A 26,305-nucleotide genomic window follows, 5' to 3' on the forward strand; every position below is an offset into this window, starting at 1 on the left:
ACCTTGCATCCGATGCGAGTAGGAAGGTGGTTCCCACCATAAGAGGTCAGGGCCTTTGGACCACACTTCGAGGGCTTTGAGAGGGCAGTAAGCACACAATAAAATTTGGTCAACTACTTACCCCTGACACGTCAAGGGGCAACCTCCATGGTCCCGACTAGTTTCCACAGGCAACCTCGTACTATGGTCAATATAGCTGGGTTTGACCACCAGTGAGAACAACTCACCGGCATACGTGGTAGTGATAACTACACGTCACGGGGAAGAATTAATAATTGATTATACTCCCGGGGTGCGGGTATAACATTCTCCCCACCTTACAAGAAATTTCGTCCCCGAAATTTGAGGCAGCTAGGGTCTCAAGTGATAAGGGTTGTTGGATAACAACATCCCAAGTCACCCACATCTTAAACTAAGTCAAAGGTCGGGTCAAGATGAGGTAGTGCCTACATGTCACAGCAAGTCAGGTTCCACAACTCTCTTTTTCTTACAGGGTCACATTACCACAGGGGTGTGGTTCACAATAACCCTAGGAAAACAGGGTTCCAACTACTAAGTTAAGTCTCAAGGAACAAAGGTTCCCTAGATCTTCCAGATCGGGTGATACCACTCTAGCCTTCAGTACTCTGGTCATTCTTGGGTTACAGGATTTAACCTGTCCATGACCCAACATAGGGTTTACATTCTGAAGGCTTTCACATCTGGTTGTCTCATTACCTAACCCAACTTTAGAATGATTTGGAATATTGATGGAATCTCCTATTGTTCACTCCCAGTACGGAGGGAACGCATTTGGTGATCCATTACCCCATTCATATCTGTCGTTGGAGAAGGTCTTGTTACATCCTTCAGTTTCAACTTTCACAACCTTTAAACCTACTACACAGTTATCCCACAAGGAAGAGTCCACATCAGTCCTCTTTCGAGAACCAATAACCCTTTAATAGTTTTGGTCCAAGTCAACTCTTCAAGCAGGTCTCAATAAATTAACCTACTCGGTCATTAAATTCATTATTCATTACCCTAAGGTTTGGTCAACCAAGGTCAGGGCTCCAACTAGTTTCACAGCAAGGTCGAGGTAAGTCATACTTATAGTACCAGAGATTCACTCTAGTCACACAAGTCCAAGGTTCTAAGGGATAACTATATATATATATCACACCAATATGTAGGCATAGATTCAATAATTACATTCAAATTCCTATGGACATATCTCGTCATCTAGGTCAATCCACCGTAACAAGAAGTTCTCAGTGCACGGTTCGCTAAGTCCTTTCTTTGGAAAGTCGAATCACGGTGTAGGACTTTCTCTATGAGTCTAAACAAGGTTTGGATGGACCAAGTAATGTCCAAATAGAGTCATCACTAGCTTGAGGTGTTATGAGTGACTTCCAAATACACGTGACCTTCATGGCTTACTCAAATAAACAGCCCAAACCAGCCTATTACTTTCCTTTCCTAGTACCTACCCACAGGTTTAGATTCTACGCACCCCATTAAGGGTCTCTACCCGCATAGATTTAGATTTTCCTATCCATAAGGTTTAAGTTCTTACATTCATAGGGTCAAAGGTCTTCATCCTCAAAGGTAACTTTTCTCCTTTCATGTAAGAGAGGAGTCACAGCGATTACCAATGCCTGCTAGTTCTTATTAGCGGGCCCAGTCGGGTACAAGTCGTAACCTCTTTCAATTTTTTGGTATTAACTAGACTCATGTGGTCCCCACAAATGGGTCACACAACAGGGGTGTCCGATCTAGGGTATAGGCACAAGATCATCACATATAGGTGTGGTCAAAAGGTCTCCAAAATAGGCTCAAAATCTTAAAAGAAAATCGGGTGGACTCACGAGCGACGTCAGCACTCCGGGTGCATTCGTGGCTCCTCCGTGAAAATAGGTAGAGCGGATTAACGGGCGGATGTGGAATGCAAATCCGTTCATTCGTCCGGTCTCAGAAGTCTCAAAGGCAGAGAGAGTTGAAGTCAAACGGATCTACGAATGGATGCATGAGTGTGGATCTGTTCGTTGATCCGCACAGTTTTAAAATGATAATTTCGAGTTTTGTGCGGAGCGGATTCACAACAAGTGGATCCATTCGTTCGTTTGTTCGTAGAATTTTAACAAAACAGAGCCACGAGTTTTAAAACGCATTTTTTGGCTCCAAAGAAAAGGACATAACCGCAGGGAGAAAAAGCTCTACAGGGACTTCCGTTTAAGCTCCCCTTAGGTGGTTTTCTTGTAATCCTAAGCCTCAAGGTTCAACTCTCAGTTGTTCAAGATATGGCTTTCTTCCCATTCCTACTTTCTCTTTCTTGGATTTGGGATGAATCATCTCAAGTTGTGATCATGTCTTGATTTTGCTTGTAATCCCATGGCCATGTACACCAAATTCATATCAAACCGATTGGTCGGAACTAGGGTTTTTAGGTGTAAATCAAGCCCTATTTGATCGATGACACTAAGTTGTTGGATCCTTGTTTGATTATTGCATCTTTTATAAATTTTCAAGTCTTTGCAAGCATTTTAGAGATTGTTGCTATGTTTATTAAGTCTAGTTGAATTTTACTAGGATTATGTTCAGGTTTTGATTGTGGTAAAGTTCTCAATTCACAATATTCTGGGAAAACTCTCCAAGTTCAAATCTAATTCTTTTACATGCCATAAAATCTCATAGAAAATTATCACATTGTCTTATCTTCAAACATATTTTCTTGTATATATGATTGTTGATAAAATCCTTAAAATCTTTCCTCTTCTCTTTTGCCATATTTGATTCGGTCTTACTAGATAGGGCTTAGCTTACATTCTCTGAGATGTCACAAACCATATTTACTTGTTTCCTAAGATTCAAACTTCCAACCACAAAATCTAAAAATTTTCTTTGAAGTTCAAGGCATGCTCCATGATTGAATAAACCTATTTCTTGCTTGAACCCATTGTTTTGTATAAAATATTACTTTCTAGGCATAATATGGCCATGAATCTTCATTATTTATCATGTCATTCACATAATGGCCATGCCTTTCCTTTTTCTCCAACTTCTTAGATCACAATTTGATAAAAAAATCAGAAATTTCTAGCCTAAGAATCCTGCTGTAACTTAATTGCCTTGGGAAAAGAATCAAAGGCTAGGTTTTAAACCCCATAACCTTACATTGATCATCTACTTAGGCCTTAGCATTCAAGGTATTAATTTGCTATCTACTTGGCTTTTGGCTGCAGGTTAAAACAATCAATGGCTCCAAGAACACAACGTGCATGCGTTGAACAAATTGCACCAACTGTCCTAGATCCACTATGGTTCCAAAAGATAGAGGACCAAGAGCTTTACCGAGACTACTTCCGCTTCAGAAATATAATGGAAGGGTGGGATGTAGTGTTGAATGATCTCAAGCTTACAAGGTGGGGCAGAGATTTGAGGCATTGGGGTGGACCAACATTCTCAACCTTCCTGAACCATACTACTTGAAACTCATTCGCCATTTCTATACAAATCTGGACACCGAGAACCCGGGCATACAAAATTATCGGGGTGCCTCATATGTCAAGGGGGTTCCTATAGCCTTCATGCGCAAGACAGCTTGGTCGGCGTTATCAACATGTCCATTGGAGGAGCAAAGACCTATTGTTCACCTAGAAGGAATCCCTATACCTTCATCAGGTGGGAGGTATTGACATTCTGACGACCATCAGGCGGCTGAACCTGCGAGTGGTGGATGGCTTCGATGAGGTCACGAAGCAACTCTTCGACCAGACTCGGTGCCTAGAGGGTATCGAGAGAGGGGTAGATGACATCAACACCTTTCTTGGTCGCGATGGTGGCGGTGGTGCAAATGACTATCCCAACTTTCTCTCAACAAATTGAAGTTATCCCGGATCAGTTCTTCTAGTTCTTGTCTTAGGATGAACAACTGGGAACTTTTAGAAATGGTAGACTTGTATATTTAATCTGAGATAACCAGAATCAAAAGTTTCGAATTGGAACAAATGGGGTCTTGCATTCTGAGTTGGGAAAGGCACAGTTATGCCCAAATAGAGAATCTAGAACAATTATGGTGTTTAGATTGGTATCTCTTGATTGAGCAGGATGGAGTCATATGTTTTTGTTGGAAAAGATGAAATCATGAATGTTAAAATGGGAAGGATATGATTGCCTCCCAAGAAGATTTGGAACAATTGGATATTTGTAATTAATCTTATATGTATCTCTATGTATTTGATTAATTCTCTCTTGTTTAAATCATTGCTGATATTTGTGCTTGGTTATGATTGATTCATTAGTGTTTATGAATTATAGCATATAACTGTCCATCTATGACCTACTTAAGACTCAACCAAGCAATTACATAGTTGTAGCTTAACAGCCTAAGGTTCAAGTCCTAAGTTCCATGTCACCTATTATCTTCTAAGTCATTGTTTCACCACAATCAGTCTTCTCCTATGTCTGCACACAATCATTTATGTTCTTGAAGATTTTTAGTTTAGAACCTAATTGTGGAGAGTAAATCAAGAGTCCGCAAGACTGTGGTCGGTGCAGAGCATCATTGCTCTGATACCATGTTGTCACACCCCTATCCCGACAAGGGATAAAATACAATATCAGGGTATGATTGGGGTGACACGCGTCATCCCACCTCACCGCCAAGATCTCGATGCAGTGGCCAACTCACAGTCATAAACCAATATTAAAATACAATAATATCAGAGTACTAAAGACAAAGGAATATTACATTCCAAGACAGGTCAGAGTTTGCGAAAGCGTAAATGAAATGATTATAAGATGTTCATTGGCTAATGATAATAAGTAACATAGTTACAAAATTCCTATGACCATCAAGTAGCTACCAAAAAGGTAAAACATAAAAGTTTATACAAAGCACAATGCTCTAAAATAATAATACAACGGGAACGATCCCAAGTAAAAGACAACCCGTAGGCACAATCATCATGGGCAACCATCGCCATGATCCTCGCCATGGTCTCCGGCTCCACAAGAATCATCTCGCATCCAAATTAAAAAGAATGTGTACACGGGGTTAGCTCCACCGAGCTAGTGAGAGAGAAAAGGGGATGCACAATCACACAATCACACAATCACAAATAGTCCATGGTGCATGCTATTATTAATTCATTTACCACCTAACACACAATGCTAAGTCAATGGGTATATGCTATCGCAATAACTCGGGAAGACATTGTGGATCCTTCCATTCTCACCACAATGCAACCTCAATTATTACTATGGAGCCCGCACCGGTCGTAGTCATCACCACCCGAGGCGACCCGATAACCATTACTACCCCGCCTGGCCTCTCTAACTCTCCACAGCAGCAGGTGCTCGCTACCCAACACCTAAACCCTGTTGGTAAGGGTCGTAGCATAGGAACGAGCCTAACCACAGATATACTACATGAATCCTATCGTGTTGAGAGGTACATCCGGGTGTGTCAACGTCCCATTCCATCTAACACCCGGGTACCAGACAACACGGCGCATACAGAAAGAATGAGATGCAATATATAATTCCACGTAATACGGGGTTCGGTGCAGATACTTCCGCACGTAACCCAACACAAATCCATATCATCCAAATCATCATCATCGAATAAGAATAAATGCAAATATGCAATCATGCTTGAATGATAATATCACAATATAATTCATAAATGCATGAATAAGCAATAGTAAACAAGCTCAAACAGTCACCCAAACCCACTCACCAATTACTTCAAATGGAATTTGTATAAGCGCAACGATTCTCACTCAAAATCACTCCATTGCACATATGTTGGCGCCTATAGAAGTGAATAAGAGTGTGAGAGAGTGTAGGGGAGGCCTCATAGAGAAACCCCACAGTTTACATAAGTTATAAGCCTTAAAAACTGCATCGGAGGCAACGTCGGACTCAGCAGGCTTGCCTCCGACCTTGCCTCCGACCTTCCTGCAGGCTTAGGCCACATCGGAGGCAAACATCGGACTCACGCAGTCTTGCCTCCGACCTTCCCTGCAGGCTCAGGACACATCGGAGGCAAACATCGGACTCACGCAGTCTTGCCTCCGACCTTCCCTGCAGGCTCAGGACACATCGGAGGCAAACATCGGACTCACGCAGTCTTGCCTCCGATGCAACCCAAGTGTGATTTCAAGGTCTTTAAAAGCCCAGGGTTGTCCCATTTGGTTCTCTAAGCCTCAAGGGACAAGGGAGGGGTGTCTTGGAGTCTATTTGGGTCTTAGAAACACCCAACATTCAAAGATTTAAGGGGGTTTAAAGGATCAAAAGCTCAAAAATCCAGATTTGGGGTTTTCTTTGGTGGTTGAAGCTTTAGAATCAAATAGATTCAGCAAGAGGTCAAAATAGAGGTCTTTATAGGATTGTAATGAAAATAGGATAGCATCCTACAAGGAGAAACTACACATGGCTCGAGCTAACCCTTTGGGTTTCAAAAAGAAATCCCCATCTTGGGGCTGCAACCAAAGAACCACCCAAGCTCAAACGAGCAAGGGGAAAGAGAGAAAAGGGGGAAAAGGGGCACTTGGCTTACCCGGTCGAGATACACAAGATGTGCCCTCTTTAAAGCTCCAACCAAAGACCATTTCCTTCTTCTTCTTCCCTTCCTTCTCCTTCTTCTCCTCCTTGCCGCCTCCTCTCTTCAAAGCTCTCCTCCTTTTCACGATTAGGTTAGGAAAGAAAAGAAAAAGAAAGACTAAGGAATAGTCTTACCCCTCTCTCTCATATAGAAAATCACTTTTAATGGCCTGTTTGGATAAGGCCTCATAAGTGTAACCTAGGGTCTATTTGGGTAGGGTCAAACATGGCAGGACACCCATAGCACCTTAGCCGTAGGGTCTCACCCACAAGAGTCCTTGTCAGCAGCATTGGATGCAGGGTCGGAGGCAGCCAGTAACCTTGCATCCGATGCGAGTAGGAAGGTGGTTCCCACCATAAGAGGTCAGGGCCTTTGGACCACACTTCGAGGGCTTTGAGAGGGCAGTAAGCACACAATAAAATTTGGTCAACTACTTACCCCTGACACGTCAAGGGGCAACCTCCATGGTCCCGACTAGTTTCCACAGGCAACCTCGTACTATGGTCAATATAGCTGGGTTTGACCACCAGTGAGAACAACTCACCGGCATACGTGGTAGTGATAACTACACGTCACGGGGAAGAATTAATAATTGATTATACTCCCGGGGTGCGGGTATAACAGTACTCCCAAATCTGAGGCTTCTTATAAGCCCAGTGCCCGAGTCATTAATAAATGTGTTTCCTATAACATCTACCCGAAGGGCAGGAACAAAGGCAATAATTCTATGCTGAGAGCCTATATTACCTATTGCCTACTGGGAGCGGGCAAGGGGGGTCCAGTTATAAACCTCCCATACTTATTACTTTAGGTCATGTTGTATCATGCCCAGAACCCTTCTGATGGGAACCTTCCATATGGGAAGTTCCTTACTTTGGTATTCCGGCACTTCGAGGTTCCCCTGGGTGGTGAGTATATGGAGAAAAACAGATCTAGGCCCATCAACAAGACCTCAATTCTAAAGATGAAGGTACAAGGAGAGCCAGGGAGTGATCCTGACGAGGGTGAGCATATGGAGATGCCAGGAGATGAGCAGCAGGGAGATGAGGAGCTGGGAGAGATGCAGGGTGACGGGGGAGACATCCAGGGAGACGAGCGTGGAGAGGAGGGCGACCTAGAGGGGATTGATACACAGTTCACAGACTTGCCCGCATATGAGGAGACAGGTCCCACTAGCTCACATGTGCCAGAGCCATCTGAGTGGGCACAAGTGATGTCACAGTTCCAGGGTCTCAGTACCCAACTCACTGATATGACGACCAGGATGGATCAGGGCTTCTCATCTCTGGAGGGTAGAGTGGTATCTGTAGAGCAGCGCCTGGACTTTTGGGACAGATTCTACCGCATTGACTCACGCCAGTCTCAGCCTCCATCGATTGATTTACCCCCGATAGAGTAGTACTCCCGACAACTTCTACATGTGTAGCCTATCTTGACTTTATGTAGTTCTGACCATTATCTCACTTGTTTTTTTTATTTTTTATTTTGTAGTTTATGTATTTTCCTTTGGGTGTGGTATATATATATTTTTTTCAGCTTATGTAAACTGAAAGGTAGTACCTTCAGTCAAACTTCTTGTAGTGGCTCGGCCACAGTTATCTTTAAATTAATGTAATTATGCATTTTTTCTTTTAATTACATCTACCTCCCCTATGGCTTTTACTTTATTACATGTTTTAATGTTGGTAGCTTATTATTCTATTTCTACATCCCGTGAATGTAAGAAGATCCTCATGTTTTGATACCAAGCTCTGTCACATTCCAAATCACCTCCCTGGGAGGATTAGTTAGGTGACCCGCATTACGTAACGACAATCCGCCAAATCCCACCGATCTAGAAGCAGTTAATACATTCACGGTCCTACATTCATAACATTACTACAAGTAAGATAAGAGTGCTGTAGATAATCTACAATTGTAACAAAGAAAGAAAGCATAGCAGTACGGCAATATTTGTAATATATATATATATATATATATATATCTTTGTATCCCATAAAAATACGTATTCCATATTTTTTGTCAAATTTTTCATTAGAATACAACACCCCTTCTCTCTTTGGTACTTTCGAACAAAATTGACCCTACTTTTATGGAATCACACTTTATAACATTGGTACCCCTTCCTTGAGGCAAACTTTCAAAGCGTACTAAACTTTGGCTCGCGCGGAAGACGATAAGAACCGGCGTAAACACATAAAAACCCGCTTAGTGTTCACTCCTCCCAAAGATATCACAAAACACTTCTATCGGATTTGACGGATGACGATTTACATTCTTCCCATCTCTCTACCCCTCCCATTTGTCTCTCTTCGATGACTATCCTCTCTCCGACTCTCAATCACTCTTCGTTCTCCAAGGGTTTCGCAGCCACTGACGTCGCGGGTGTCTGATTCCCCTCCTCCCTCAGTGTTTGAGAGACTCTGAGTTCCACATCTGGTTTCCGGGTTCTCTGGGAAGGGACAACAGCCTCTCTTCTGAAGAACATACTATTAGAGGAGTGGAGTGGGTGGAGAAGGTGATTGCCAATAACGAAGAGAAGCTCAAGGTCGATGCGCAAGAGAAGCCCAAGATCACCGCGCTCTGTAACGCTCTCTCCCTGGATTCTGAAGTGGGTTCTCCAATTTGCTTCTTCCCTATTCAAACTTTGATTTTTGTTTGTTTTACAGCCGATGGAAAGCAAAAAAAAAAAAGGGTCCTTCTTCAGTCGATCTCTCTATATGTGTATACTTTCGAATCATCATCAGCAAATTTGAACCCTAACTCTGACAACTTTAGGGTTTCGCTATCCATCCTACAATGATTTGTTTCAAATTTTAAATCTCTTTGTAAATTATTGTGACAATGATTTTATTGAGTTCCCATTTTTCTACCCTTCTCAGATTTTATTTATTTATACCCTAAAAAGGAGAAATGTATATTAAGGATATTTTGAAATTTGATTTTGGGATTTTAATCTTAAAGTTTGGATTTAGGGTAAGGGCATGTGAACCGCTCACATCGAGAATTTGGCCACATTTCAAGCCCTTTTAGTTTTTTAACATTTTCTTAAACTTAGAGAGCCTTCCACGAGTAATTGGTTATGGGGTCTCAGACAGTAGATGATTCTCTAGGGTTTCTACATCAATGTCCACGAATTATTTGTTATGCATCTTTACTTTCCCAGTTATGAATTGTCATCCCGATGAAGCAGAATCACCGGTGATATCGGAGTTGTGGCTGTGATCAAGTTGAGTTTGTAAGGTGGTTTGGTAGTTCTGGGAGAAATATAGTTTGGCTTGTGGTTTGATTGGGAACATGTTTGGCTTTTGTATTTTGATCAATAGTTTTTGCATGGTGGGTTTTTTTATTATCAGAAACCAAGTTCGAGTTTTGGATATGGTTAATGAGTTTTTATTTTGTTTTATTCCTACTGATTTGTTGATTTGTGTTTGCTGATTTGCAGGTCAAAAACTCCCTTCTTTTTCCATTCTCTAAATCTAGCATTTCTCACCTCAATGGATTCTCTCTTTATCACGCTGTCTTTCCTCATACTCATGGGAGTCACACTAAGTTTTCCCATATATATTTTATAAAATGAGGTATGGTTCTCTGTTCTCCCTTATTGGGTGATCGATGGATGAAATCCAACCTTATCAGAATATATTGGTTTCTAATTTTTTTTTGCAAGATTTTCTTATTGATGACTTGATAGCATGTTGGGGTTGGAGTTTTGACAACTTTCGAGAGTAATTCGAATACAATGTAAAGGGTTGCTTCCTACAGTTTTTTTTTTCCTATTGAACACCATTGTATTGGTTTATTGAATGTCAACTACTTGATAAAATGTGAAATACATAAGACTTCCATGATGCTTCCATGCCACGCAGTTTGTAAGGCAGAAGAGCTGGGCATTGGCTAGGCTGACTTTTGCAAACCCATGAGTAAATGCTTTTCCTGCCCTCTTTTGACTCTTGGAATCCTTTTGCCTCTCTTGGGTCAGTGTGCAAGACCCATTAGTCCTCTTCTATATATAGGGACCAAGACACCATTGCCTTGGACACTTGTCTTAGCTTTTCTAAGAAGGTGGAAATAGTACAGCTCACAAAGAGAAACAAGGAGGAGATAATAAGAAGAGAGGAAGAAATTAAGGCATCTCTTATCTCTTGAGAAGTATTTGAAGAAATTATGGACGGAGACACTGAAGAGAAGGTGATATGGGTCGACAACCTTGTTGTGATAAAGTCGGTGTAAAGAAAGGGCCTCGGCTCCTGAAGAAGATATTATCTTGGTTTTTTATATTCAAGAACATGGTCCTTGGAATTGGAGGTCTGTTCCTACCAATATAGGTAAAGATTTTCAATTTCCTTAGTGCTTCTGTTTCTTCCTTTGTTTCATCTTTCTGGCTTTGAAATTTTGTACGCTTTTCTTAGGGTTGGTATATTATGATCATTTAATTAATGCATTTCAGAGTCTATAGGTTGTGAAAAGATCATCTACAGTACAGTATTGGATTTACTATTTTTATTGTTTGAGACATAGTTTTACTCTTCCCGTGCTTTCTTTTGTGTGGGTTTTGTCAGGTTTGCTTAGATGCAGCAAGAGTTGCAGGCTGTGTAGGTTTTCTTGAGGGAGAGAGAGGTCTTACCGGACCCCCCTCCCTTTGGTCCCCCTCACTTTCTCCCCCTCTGCTTTTTGCCTCTTCTTCTCTCTGCATTTATCTTTCCCCCTTTTCTCTGCATCAAATGGAGTATTGATATATTGGACCAGGTTACAAATCTGTTCATATTTGAGTAGCAAAAACCAACTAGGAATTAAAAAGAAAAAGTATTGGGAACTTCAAATCAGAACTTTGAATTGATGTAATAGCACTGGATTGAGGTAGATATATTTTATTCCTGAAAATAGCGCTGAAACGTACAGAAGATGACATATTTAATTGTTAGAAAACAGAGTATGAGAGATTGATGGGAACACGAAGATTAAAAATGGTGAAGAATAATAGTAACCTATAGGATTGAGCAGATTTCAGTCATTTCCTGCTCTTTTTTTATTGAAAATTAGATGCCCTAAATAATGGAGTTTGATTTCAGCAATTTCAGTATTTTCTATTATTGCTATTGTTTTACTATTGGTAATCAACTTCATTTTTTGTCGACATTAATACCCTGTTTTGATAGAATTTTGAATGCTATTCAAGATTTTGCTATATTTTCCTATTGATTTTAAACATTAAAATTGAATTATAAGCGGTATCTGCCGAGGCTCTCCCCAATCAAGTTCAACATACTTGTTCTTTTATGCTTTGTTTGTTAGGCAATAATCTTCCACTCCTTTCTCCTTAAGATCAATAGTAACATGTCATCAAGTGGTGATCAATCATTTGTTCTTAGAAAACCTAGAACTAGATCAGTTGAGAAGAGGATCATTCCCAATGCTCAATATGACGGAGATGGGGCTGTTGTTAGAAGAAGCATTGAAGGTTTTCATCCTTTCCCATAATTCCTCTTTTTTCTCCGTTCTTGATCCATGATTATTTTTTCCTGCTCTTGGGTTTTGGATCTTTACCCTAATTTTTTTTTTGTTTCATTTTTAAATTCTTTCTATGCTTTAAATGCCCAAAGATTTTGTCAGTGTCGTATTTTGATCATTTCTCATATTCAAGATGCTAACTATCAGTATCGTTTATATGTGGTTTTCGGTTTTAGTATGCAATTGAGTTGTTTGGATTCATTCCTCTTGTTGGATGAGTTTGCTGGTAGGTTTTGCTGCTTTTTTGGTTTCTATAAAATATCATTTCTCAGGCAGAAAATACATAATCTTATTAAGGTATTGGTTCGGTTGGTTTTGCAGTTTCTGCTCCTATTGGATTCCCTGATCATCCTCATAGAGGTTTGAGAATTCCTCCAATTGGTGTTGGTTGTCTTATTATTTTTTGTTTTTTTGGTTCTTTGATATTCAGTCTTTATTTTCAATTGCTGATTTAGTTTAGTTCTTTCAGGCTTTGAGATGGTCACATACATGTTCGAGGTATGTTCCCTTAGATCCCTATTAATCTAATAATGATATCTGCAATAATTACACATTTAACATAGTTTTTGCTGTTCTCCAGTAATATTATTTACTGAGTAAACAAAGGATTCCTCAAGGTATCGAGATTTTGATGACCGGGCAATCTTTTTAACTATATACTACCCAAAATGGGGAAGCTTTATATCTCTAGAACAATGCCTTGTGTAATATTCTAATGCATATCACATATTTGCATTAGTTGTGAAGCAATGGATGGCATGCTTGCCAAGGAAAATTCCATAATCACATTTACATAACACAACATGAATTCTTTGATATATTGGGTTATACTCTGCAGTGCTCCTGTCTTAGTTCCCTTGCCTGATCTCTTTCTCCTTCTGGGTACTTTAGGACCCTCCAAATCCTTCACCACCTAAGGTCTTAGTAGATAACTTTATTCATCTTTTGAAGTTAAACAACCACCTCTTGTGCTTGTTCCCAATTTTTTATTCAAATATTACTGGTATCTGCAATAAGTACACATTTAACATAGTTATTGTTGTCTCTCCAGTAATATAGTTAACTGAGTATACAAAGGGTTCCTCAAGGTATAGAGATTGTCATTACCGGGCAATCTCTTTAATCATACACTACCCAAAATGGGGAAGCTTTTTATCTCTAGAACAATGTCTGCATCAACAAATTTGAACCATCAATCTTTTTAATCATATACAACCCAAATTATTTTCATAGCCATGCATACATCTACCATGGTGTAATACCAAGAAAAATTTACGTTCAGAGTCTGTCTAGACCCATTTACTGCCATCTTTTGCTTTCTCGGGCAAGTCATCTTCCCTTTGGGCCTTCACCGCCATATGTCAGTTTTTCAGGTATTTCTTTATGGATGCAACTGGAGTGGAACTTTGTGGGTATATCTTCTTTTGAAGTATTTCCCTCAAAAGCTGCAAAAGGGAACCATGGTGATCATGACAAGGAAAGGATTAATATGAACCATTAATTTACTTAATTACTATGCATTTATATATGGATATACATACCTTCTCCATGCTTGATTTTGGAAAACAGGGAGTCAAGGTGGGAGCTGGTGCAAAGCCACTTGTACCAGTGAACATCTTATTAAAAAGATAGGATAAATATTTTCTTGATTGTGTCGTATTGTTTGTACTATCCATGCATATGTCTTTATCTTTAATCAAGATGATAGCACTGGTAGTACTACTTCCTGATGAAGATTATAATGATGATCTTTATCTTCTAAATCTTCGCAGAACTTGGTGCAATTTTGTTCTAACAACCTCCAAGCTTGACAATACAGTTGTGTAAATGTGTAAATTTGTTGATTCGTTATTTTCTTCTCTATGGGCATCATGTGAGATATCCTATCAAATATAGCCAAAGCCTTGCTCCATCCACTCTCTCTCTCTTGTTGCTTTTTCTTTTAACCCTGTTGTTTCTCTTAAACTTCAATAAAATGCATGATAATTTCTATTTGGTGCTTTATTTTTGCTTTATTGATGAGTATTCTTACTTCAATATCCATTTATCAATAGACTTATGGAATATCTCTATTTTTGTTCATCAACCTTGTTTCACTTTTTTTTTATAATTTTAAACTCCTAGAAGTTAGATACTGATTGCTCACTTATATGACCATGGAAAAGGCAAAAGATTCTTTGCTTACCAATCATTTTTCTTGATCTTCAAGGAAATGAGAAAACCAAAAATTTCCAAAATAGTTATATTGCTTTGAAGTAGAACAACTAGAAGTGTATCTAGAAGCTACCAATAATTTTTAAAATCTTGCTTATGTATGTTTGATTATATGGTAGATTAGTTTCTTTTGTGATCGATGGATTTACTTCCTTATCCCCTCCTCCCCCCTTGTTCTTTTATCATTTGTATTTATTATTTACTCAATGGTTGAATGACTAATCTGGTTTTCGTAACAACGAGAACCAAACTAACTTACATAAGAATATATCAATTTATTCGACAATGTTGACAAGGTAAATGGGGAAGTTGATGACCTTAACTGCAACCATTTCCAGTCAAGGAATGTCCTCATGATGAAAGGGTTTGGTTATCCTTGGCAGAATTATTAGAGTAGAGACAGTATTGAAGCGCTCATTGAAAGATGGCAGAAGATACTAATGTAGCACGATGGGAGTGGGAAGTTGTAGAAAGGGTTTCTGCATGTGAATGGAAGTGATTTCTCAAGATTTAAAGTCTAACATGAGAAAATTGTATGCGAGTGCATTTCAAGCTCTATCTACCAAATGTGCCAATCTGTGTAGGCAGGTTCTTTTCTTTGTATATTTAAGCATCTCTTCTTTGGAGATTTTGTTAAAATTATCTTTGTTGATTTTGAATCATAATGTTTGGCAAATAGGTTGAAACTTTTACTTGCAAGAAATTGGTATATCTCAAGGGATCACAGTGTTTGTCCTCAACTTCTCTTGTTCCTTGACTTGCCTAAACCATAGCGGTGTGATTACACAAGTCTGAAGTGCCATTCAATCTTCTTCGACACAAATATTAATGTTGCATTAATGAAGTTCCATTTGCCTATAATTTGTTCAAAAACCTCACATATTGGTCTCTCAACGAATAAGTAATTAATAAATGGGAAAAAGATTGACAACCATGTGGGCCCATGTGTACCACATATAGATGAAACTATTTCCCAACCCCTCAATTGTGTAACGCATAAGAGTGTTCACTTCTACCAAAAAAAACTGTTTATTTTCTTCGTTAATAAACTTAACAATTGATTAAGCCCCAAATAATAAGAAGAGAGGAAGAAATTTAGGCATCTCTTATCTCTTGAGAAGTATTTGAAGAAATTAAGGATGGAGACACTGAAGAGAAGGTGATATGGGTCGACAACCTTGCTGTGTTAAAGTCGGTGTAAAGAGAGGGCCTTGGAGTCCAGAAGAAGATATTATCTTGGTTTCTTATATTCAAGAACATGGTCGTTGGAATTGGAGGTCTGCTCCTACCAATATAGGTAAAGAGTTTCTATTTCCTTAGTGCTTCTGGTTCTTCCTTTGTTTCATCTTTCTGGCTTTGAAATTTTGTACGCTTTTCATCTTATTGTTTGTGACAGTTTTACTCATCCCGTGCTTTTTTTTGTGTGGGTTTTGTCAGGTTTGCTTAGATGCAGCAAGAGTTGCAGGCTGTGTAGGTTTTCTTGATGGAGAGAGAGGTCTTATCGGATCCCCCTCCCTTTGTCCCCCCCTCACTCTCTCCCACTCTGCCCTCTTCTTCTCTCTGCATTTCCCCCTTTTCTCTGCATCAAATGGTGTATTGATATATTGGACCAGGTTACAAATCTGTTCATATTTGAGTAGCAGAAACAAACTAGGAATTAAAAAGAAAAAGTATTGGGAACATCAAATCAAAACTTTGAATTGATGTAATAGCACTGGATTGAGGTAGATATATTTTATTCCTGAAAATAGAGCTGAAACGTACAGAAGATGACATATTCAATTGTTAGAAAACAGAGTATGAGAGATTGATGGAAACACGAAGAATTAAAAATGGTGAAGGATAATAGTAACCTATAGGAAGGAGGAGATTTCAGTAATTTCCTGCTCTCTTTCTTTATTGAAAATTAGATGCCCTGAATAATGGAGTTTGATTTCAACAATTTCAGTATTTTCTATTATTGCTATTGTTTTACTAGTGGTAATAAACTTCATTTTTCGTCGACATTAATACCTTGTTTTGATAGAATTTTGAATGCTATTCAAGATTTTGCTATATTTTCCTATTGATTTTAAACATTAAAGTTGAATTATAAGCGGTATCTGCTGAGGCTCTCCCCAATCTAGTTCAACATACTTGTTCTTTTATGCTTTGTTTGTTGGGCAATAATCTTCCACTCCTTTCTCCTTAAGATCAATAGTAACATGTCTTCAAGTGGTGATCAATCATCTGTTTTTAGAAAACCTAGAACTAGATCAGTTGATAAGTGGATCATTCCCAATGCTCAATATGACGGAGATGGAGCTGTTGTTAGAAGAAGCATTGAAGGTTTTCATTCTTTCCCATAATTCCTCTTTTTTTCTCCGTTCTTGATCCATGATTATTTTGTCCTGCTTTTGGGATTTGGATCTTTACCCTAATTTTTTTTGTTTCATTTTTAAATTCTTTGTAGTTAAAGATTTTGTCAATGCCGTATTTTGATCATTTCTCATAATCAAAATGCTAAGTATCAGTATCGTTCTTATGTGGTTTCCGGTTTTAGTATGCAATTGAGTTGTTTGGATTCATTCCTCTTGTTGGATGAGTTTACTGGTAGGTTTTGCTGCTTTTTTGGTTTCTGTAAAATATCAATTCTCTGGTGGAAAATACATAATCTTACTAAGGTATTGGTTCGGTTGGTTTTGCAGTTTCTGCTCCTATTGGATTCCCTGATCATCCTCATAGAGGTTTGAGAATTCCACCCATTGGTGTTGGTTGTCTTATTTATTTTTGGTTCATTGATATTCAGTCTTTATTTTCAATTGCTGATTTAGTTTAGTTCTTTCAGGCTTTGAGATGGTCACATACATGTTTCGAGGTATGTTCCCTTAGATCCCTATTAATCTAATAATGATATCTGCAATAATTACACATTTAACATAGTTATTGCTATTCTCCAGTAATATAATTTACTGAGTAAACAAAGAATTCCTCAAGGTATAGAGATTTCGATGACCGGGCAATCTTTTTAATCATATACTACCCAAAATGGGGAATCTTTATATCTCTAGAACAATGCCTTGTGTAATATTCTGATACATATCACATATTTGCATTAGTTGTGAAGCAATGGACGGCATGTTTGCCAAGGAAAATTCCATATTCACATTTACATAACACAACATGAATTCTTTGATATATTAGGTTATACTCCACATTGCTCCTGTCTTAGTTCCCTAGTCTGACCTCTTTCTCCTCCTGGTACTTTAGGGCCCTCGAAATCCTTCACCACCTAAATTCTTAGTAGATAACTTTATTCATCTTTTGAAGTTAAACAACCACCTCTTGTGCTTGTTCCCAATTTTTTATTCAAATATTATTGGTATCTGCAATAAGTACACATTTAACAGAATTATTGTTGTCTCTCCAGTAATATAATTAACTGAGTAAATAAAGGGTTCCTCAAGGTATAGACTATAGAGATTGTCATTACCGGGCAATCTCTTTAATCATATACTACGCAAAATGGGGAAGCTTTTTATCTCTAGAACAATGTCTGCATCAACAAATTTGTACCATCAATCTTTTTAATCATATACAACCCAAATAATTTTCATAGCTATGCATACATCTACCATGGTGTAATACCAAGAACAACTTACATTCAAAGTCTGTCTTTACCCATTTATTGCCATCTTTTGTTTCTCGGGCAAGTCATCTTCCTTTTGGGCCTTAACCGCCATATGTCAGTTTTCCAGGTATTTCTTTATGGATGCAGTTGGAGTGGAACTTTGTGGGTATATCTTCTCTTGAAGTATTTCCCTCAAAAGCTGCAAAATGGAACCATGGTTGTCAAACCCGCCCCTAACTGGCTGGGAATTTGAATGAAGGACAGAAACCCCTAACAAGGCATCCAAGCACACCATGGAGTATCACTCCAGTGACTGAATTTAATGAAGAACCCCTGAGGATGTCCTCCTACATACCTGTCAGAAGATGGATTGCAGACCCTTGCAGCTTGTACTGCCCATAGCATAATGTACTATATGGACTCCAAGTATTCTCTCTCCTCTCCATAAATGTGGGGCTTACACCTGAAAATAGATGCATTAGACCATGGGTGAGGTGTAGGTGTAAGGCCAAAACCGTGGGCCAAACCCCTGTGCATGCCCAAAGTTATACAGCCTTGCTGTATTCTCTGGGTGATGCACTGGACGATGCACACATCACCCAAAGACATCACCCAGAGTGGGAAACATCAGTATTTTAATCTACAGATGTGTGGGGATCACCCATACTGGTCATGTGCACCCACCACAGGTTGAAGGGAGTCTAGGGAACCACCTTGGACCCCTGTGGACCCCACCAAAGTGCCCAGAATGACTGAGAATCAGTTTAAAAACACATTTTGAAAAGTGGCCTAAGCAGCCAAACAGGCCTTAGTAGAGGGCTGGCCTATAAATAGAGGACTCAGCCTCATTTTAGAGCTTTAGTATCCAGCTGAAACCGTAGGAGAGAAGAGAAGAGGGAAAAAGATAGACAGAGAAGGAAGGAAGGAAGAAGAAGGGAAGGCATACCTCTGCATCAAGCTCAGCCCCAGCAGCCATCTTAGATCATTTTAGGTATAAAACTATACCTACATATGCTGCTATACTGTTGTTACTGTTCATCTCTTTAGATCTCTTCTATTTAGTTGAGTTTCTGGCCATGGATAGCCCAGAAACAGCTGAGGGCAGCCATGAACACCTCAGATCCAACATGCAAACATGATGCATGGAAGATCTGAGGTTCTAAATGATGTTTTTAGTGCTGTTTTGTTACTCAAACTGAAATCAGTCCCTGTGCCAGGCTGCATTGCCTTATTGCACGTAGATCTGGTAGTTTGGGCTTGGATCTGTGCATACAGGCTAGCTTTTGCCTGGATCTTGGTAGGGATAGCCTACTACCATGATTATACATGTAAATCTGCCCTTGCATGCAGCCAAATCCATGGCCTGCATCCGGAACTCTACTGGGTTATTAATCATTAGGCTGTCTGGGCAGCTCCTGGCTGCCAAGTGGTGGGCCCAGGTCAAGATCTGAACGGACCACTGCAAATCACATCCTATGAGGTCCACAATGACCTAACATGCATGGGGGATTGATTAAGGCACTACCTATGGTGCAAAACCTTGGAATTGGAGCCTGTTCACGTTCTATACAAGCTCTAGGTGATAGTACTGGGCGATGCACACATCACCCAGAGACATCACCCAGAGAAGTAAAAAGGTTGATATTGCAGATCTGAGTTTGGGACCTCCACATCTGTCCATAATTATGAACACTTTGGGTACCCAAGTGGGCCCCGCAGGGCTTGGAAACCCTGTCTGTGTTGGTCCTGCAATACTGTTGACTTGGGGACTATGTTGTAGGACTGTTGTGATCTAGAATCATGTACTACTGTAGTAGATTACCATTCTGCCCCTAGACCACATTCTTCGGATGATGCTCCGGGACTTAGGCCTAAAGCCCAGTGCAAGGCCCAGAGAATTCCAAGTGATGTCCAACTGTGTACCGAGTCAAACCAGTGAGCCTAGATCAACCCTAGGACATCCAAAAATAGGTTGGAATTCTAAATGACATATTTCTGATTTATACTTAGGATTTGATTTTGCGCTCGAGGTGCACTGCCAGGTACCGGTCGAAACTGAACAAACAACTGAACCAGTAGGATCAGACCAAGGTGAGTGAAATGTCATCGTGTATGTACGTGTAACATAAGTAATATGCTGAATCTAACTTTCATGACATTAGTATTATAATTCATGTTTAACTTCAAATATTATAATTATTACAACACTGTGTTACTATTGATCCAATTTTACTTGAATATTTCATGATAAATGTGTATGCTAGACTAGATGCCGTAGTCGGCTTGGAAATGAGGCTTGTGGTAGTCGGTAGAATGGGATGCGGTTAACACCACCCGACTCATACAATGCCATATAGACATGGGGTTAGAGTTTCATCACCTGTGCTACGCACCCTTGCCAATAGGGGTTAAGGTGTTGGATGCCTGTGAGGGTTACTGTAATACCTCGGGCGAATACGCCGGGATGCCTCGGCAATATGTCGGGATGCCTCAGGCAATATGACGGGAAGCCTCGAGCTATATGCTTGGGAAGCACCGAAAAGGTGAATTATGGCTATAAGCCAAACAACGTAAAACCTCGGGCGAATATGCCGGGAAGCCTCGAGCAATATGCCAGGAAGCACTGAAATGGTGAATTATGATATACAGAGACGGTTACCTCACAGGATTAATCACAGAGGGCTGGTCGGGCTGACCAAGGGTATGAATGTTGGAGCTGACTGATCCTCTCCGACAACTCAATGAGTGTATCGCGAGAAGGGGTAAAAGTCCGCACTAGGGATACATGTGTTGGGGATTGTAGTAGCACTAACTTCCCTTAGTTGTGATGTTAGGTGGCTAATAAATAACTGAATTGCATATCATGTAGGATCATATGGTTGTGATTGCATATGCATGCATGATGATATGTTTCATTCACGGGCTCGGTGGAGCTCAAACTCTTGTATATTCCCTTTTAGCTGATTTTGCAGGTACTGGTTTACCAAAGGGCGAGGAAGCTGTTGATGGATTTGTAGATCGTCCTCATCTTATCGCTTAACGACGATGTTGTTACTATATAAGTTTTTTTCTTTCAAGAAGTGTAATTACCAAGATATTATACTTATTGAACATAAATGGATATGTACATGGTATAACATAGGTATTTGGGATTTCATATCGATGACATAAATTATCTGTGGGTAGTTTAGTCTTCCATTGCATTCTGATATTCTGTTATTATTTTTTTACCCTCATTGTGTGGTTTGTGACGTGTAAGTACTGCTTCTTGATCCTTGGGGATTAGCGGATGTTATAGGATGTCCGATCACTTGTCTAAATACTCCCAGGGGGTGGTTTGGGGTGTGACAATGGTGATCATATTAAGGAAAGGATTAATATGAACCACTAATTTTACTTAATTACTATGCATTTATATATGGATATACATACCTTTTCCATTCTTGATTTTGGAAAACAGGGAGTCAAGGTGGGAGCTGGTGCAAAGCCACTTGTACCAATGAACATCTTATTAAAAAGAAAGGATAAATATTTTCTTGATTGTGTTGCATTGTTTGTACTATCCATGCATGTCTTTGTCTTTAATCAAGATGACAGCACTGGTAATACTACTTCCTTATGATGGTTATAATGATGATCTTTATCATCTAAATCATCACAGAACTTGGTGCAATTTTGTTCTAACAACATTCAAGCTTGACAATACAGTTGTGTAAATGTGTAAATTTGTTGATTCCTTATTTTCTTTTTTTTTGTTTTATTGATGAGCATTCTTACTTCAATATCCATTTATCGATAGACTTATGGAATATCTCTCTTAGAGTTAGATATTCAATGCTCACTTATATGACCATGGAAAATGCAAAAGATTCTTTGCTTACCAATCATTTTTCTTGATCTTCAAGGAAATGAGAAAACCAAAAAATTTGCAAAATAGTTCTATTGCTTTGATGTAAAACAACTAGAAGTGTATCTAGAAGCTACCTAATACTTTTTAGAATCTTGCTTATGTATGTTTGATTATATGGTAGATTAGTTTCTTTTGTGATCGATGGATTTACTTCCTTATCCCCCCTCCCCCCTTGTTCTTTTATCATTTGTATTTATTAACTAACTTACATTAGAATATATCAATTTATTCAACAATGTTGACGAGGGAAATGGGGAAGTTGATGACCTTAACTGCAACCATTTTCAGTCAAGGAATGTCCTCACGATGAGAGGGTTTGGTTAGCCTTGGCAGAATTACCAGAGTAGAGACAGTATTGAAGTGCTCATTGAAAGATGGCAGAAGATACTAATATAGCACGATGGGAGTTGGAAGTTGTAGAATGGGTTTCTACAAGTAAATGGAAGTGAATGGGTTTCTACAAGTAAATGGAAGTGATTTCTCAAGATTTTAAGTCTAACATGAGAAAATTGTAAGCAAATGCATTTCAGGCTCTATATACCAAATGTGCCAATCTATGTAGGCCGGTTCTTTTCTTTGTATATTTAAGCATCTCTTTTTTGGAGATTTTGTTAAAATTATCTTTGTTGATTTTGCATCACAATGTTCGGCAAATAGGTTGAAACTTTTACTTGCAAGAAATTGGTATATCTCAAGGCATCACAATTTTTGTCCTCAACTTCTCTTGTTCCTTGACTTGCCTAAACCATAGCGGTGTGATTACACAAGTCTGAAGTGCCATTCAATCTTTTTCGACACAAATATTAATGTTGCATTAATGAAGTTCCATTTGCCTATAATTTGTTCAAAAACCTTTCACATATTGGTCTCTCAATGAATAAGTAATTAATAAATGCGAAAAGATTGACAACCATGTGGGCCCATGTGTACCCCATATAGATGAAACTACTTCCCAACCCCTCAATTGTATAACGCGTAAGAGTGTTCACTTCTACCAAATAAAAGAGTGTTTACTTTCTTCGTTATTAAACTTAACAATTGATTAAGCCCCAAATATCCTTTATGAGTTGCTCTCTCTCTCTCTCTCTCTCTCTGGGATTCTTGCACATAGATTCTTAGTAATTTACTCTCTGCCACCTAACAAATGCCCTCAAGTGCATTTGCATGTTCTAGAGGGTCAGCAAAAGGAACGATACTCTTTTTAGACTTCTTTAATTAATTGGATGCCATGTTGTATATATTGGGATTTAAAAATGAATTTGGTAGGTAAGCAAATGCACTGATTGAAAGCTTATGCGTTTTATGTGAGATGCAAATAGAATTGGGAACTCATTACCTCTCCAACTTTGAGTAATGGTATTCTTACAATTTTTCACATTTACATTATTATTACATTGGAAAATAAATGGATTATGGAATTGCATTTCAAGTTTAGTTGAAGTATTTTAAATTTGAGATATCAATATCACATTATATTAGGTTTAATTGCATGGTTACATTTTCTCTCTGTACCATCGAACAAATGTTCACGTGCATTTGCAATAACAAAACAGCCTAATATGTCTAATTTTTTTTTATACTCATTCACATTGTTTCTTTTTTAACTTTTATTTTTTCATGACCAGTGACCACTGAGAACGCTCGCATCATCGGTACGATCTTCGTCAGGGTCCACACCAATATCATCATAATAACCAGGGCTCTCCTCCTCGTAATGAGCCGCCATGCCACAACGGCATCCACCTGCAGAATCATCTAGAGTAAAAACATATACATCAGAGTATGAGCCCCACCGAGCTCGTGAGCAAAACATATCATCAGGCATGCACATGCAACCACATTCCACATGATCCTACATGATATGTAAGTCCAGATTATTTATTAGCTACCTAACAATACAACTAAGTCAGGTTAGTGCTACTAATCCCCAATACATATATCCTTGGTGTGGGCTTGGTTACCCTTTCCCGCGATACACTCATTGAGTTGTTGGAGAGGACCAGCCGGCTCCAGCATCTCCCTACCCAGGTCAGCCCGACCGGCCCTCTGGATTGAACTAGTGAGGTAACCGACTCAATATCATTCCACCTTACCGGTGCATAAACTTTCTTTGGCATATAGCCATAATTCACCTTTCGGTGCTTCCCAAGCTTGTAGCCCAAGGCTTCCCGGCAAATTTGCCCTGGGGCATCCCAACTGTACTGAGGCTTCCCGGCGTAAACGCCCGAGGTTTTACAGTAGTCCTCACATTCATCCAACACCTTAACCCCTGATGGCAATGGTGCGTAGCACGGGTGCTGAAACTCTACCCCCATGTCTATATGGCATCGTCTGAGTCGGGCGGTGTCAACCGTATCCCATACTACGGGCTACCACCGGTCTTATTTTCAAACCGATTACGACATCTAGTCTAACAATCACATTCATCATGCTACATTCAAGTAATGTTGATCAACAATCACACCATGTGTAATATTTGAGAAATTGAACTGAATTAAATAACACAGTATTTATAATTAAATAATTTAATTGCCGGCATAATTAGTAATGTTATACATACATACATGATTACATTTCACTCACCTGGGTCTGGTTCTAAGAACTCAGTTGCAAAATCAGTTTCGGCTGCAGTCTGGTTGTAGGCCTCAAGTGCAGGATAAAATCCTAGATTTAAATAAAAAATTTGTCATTTAATATTCCAAACTATTTTTGGATGTCCTAGGGTTGACCTAAGCTCACTGGGTTGACTTGGTGTATAATTGGTCATCACTTGGAATTCTCTGGGCCTTGCACTGGGTCTTAGGCCTATGTCCCGGTGCATCATCCAGAGATGGTGGTCTAGGGGCAGAATGGTCATTTATCATATTGGTACATATCCCTAGGTTATTTTAGTCCCACAGTACAGTCCCCAACTTGGCAGTGCTACAGGACCATCACAAATAGGGTTTCCCAACCCTGCGGGGCCCACTTGGGTTCTCAAAGCATTCACACATGTGGATAAATGTGGGGAGAGGTATTCTGGTCATTTTCCACCTCCCTACACAGTTTCATAGCCTATGGGTGAAGATCCCCAGGTCAGATCAGCTTCACAGTGAAATTTTATTCACTGGGCGATGTCTCTGGTCGATGTCTGCATCGCCTAGTGCATCGCCCAGAGATTGCAAAACCGGAATCAGGCTGAGATTCCTAGGTTTTAAGCAATGGGCAGTGCATGGATCTTCTCCCCATGCATGTTAGGTCAACTTGGACCCCTAGGGGCATACTTTGTATTGGTCCTAGTGGATTTTCAACTGGGCCCACTGATGAGCACATTTATGTGTGAAATTTTAGGGCATAAATTATACATTTTACCACATTGGACAGAGTTACTCGGTGCTTTCTTGTGCTTTTCAGGGTTTAGGTGAATTCTTGTGAAAATGAAGGAGATCATGCTAAGGAGATGTTTTTAAGATTTTTAGAAGTGTAAATGGATGCATAGCCCATCGAGTCAGCTTCGCAATGGTTCAAACGACACTTAATTCCGAGTTGAAATGAAGAAGTTATGGTCGTTTCCGTAACGACGCGTGAAAATGGTCTGCAGGGGTTTATTTATAATTATTGACAGTCGAATAGGGACAAAGTGAAGCGAAAGTTCGGATTTTAGGGGCCTTAATGCAATTATCAGAAGTTACTTTACTATACCCGAAAGATTCCATTTGGAAGGCTCTGGACAGTCCAACTTCAACTTGAGATATCTTGGGCTCCCCAACTCCGAATTGGATGAAATTTGGGTCTATTTTGTGTGATTTTTCGCAAGAAACACAATGGTGAGACCTATATAAGCACCCCATGCTCCACGTTTTCTGAAGGATAGAATGGGTATTTTATTTATTCTTGAAGGAATCCTAGTCATCACCCTTACTCTCTCTCTCCTCCAACTTCTCAAGGGCACTTCTGGAATTCTACTTGGGATAGATTTATATTTTCTCATCTATGGAAGGTTGAAAAATCAAAGATGCTTTGATTTTATTGCTTGGAGAAGATATCTACAAAGAAAAGGAAGCACTTGTTAGAATTGGAAGTTTATTTTTCTAGAAATAGAAGGTCTATGTAAACAATCTTCTCTTCTTCTTCTTTCTATTTTTTTCTTTTTTCTTAGGATTCAAGGCATTGTAAAAGAGGAAAGAGAAGAGAATATTTTCTTTTCTTAGGGAATATTTCTCCTACACTTCCATCTTCTCTCTTCTCCTCTCTTCCACCTATAAATACCCCCTACCTCTCTTGTAAAAATTTGCTCATTCACTTAGTGAAATTTCTTCTCTTCTTCTCCTTCTAATTTGTGATTTTTGGCTTTTCTAAGTTCTAGTTTGCTTTTATAATTTTTAGTTAATGCTTATAATAGGTTTAGTTTATGCTTTAATTTCAATTTAAATCTTCAATTGGGTTGTAATTTCGTAATTCTAGTTTAGGTTTTAAGCCTTCTAGTCTAAGTTCT

The sequence above is a fragment of the Telopea speciosissima genome, chromosome 1 (assembly GCF_018873765.1).
Source record: "Telopea speciosissima isolate NSW1024214 ecotype Mountain lineage chromosome 1, Tspe_v1, whole genome shotgun sequence".
NCBI lineage: Eukaryota > Viridiplantae > Streptophyta > Magnoliopsida > Proteales > Proteaceae > Telopea > Telopea speciosissima.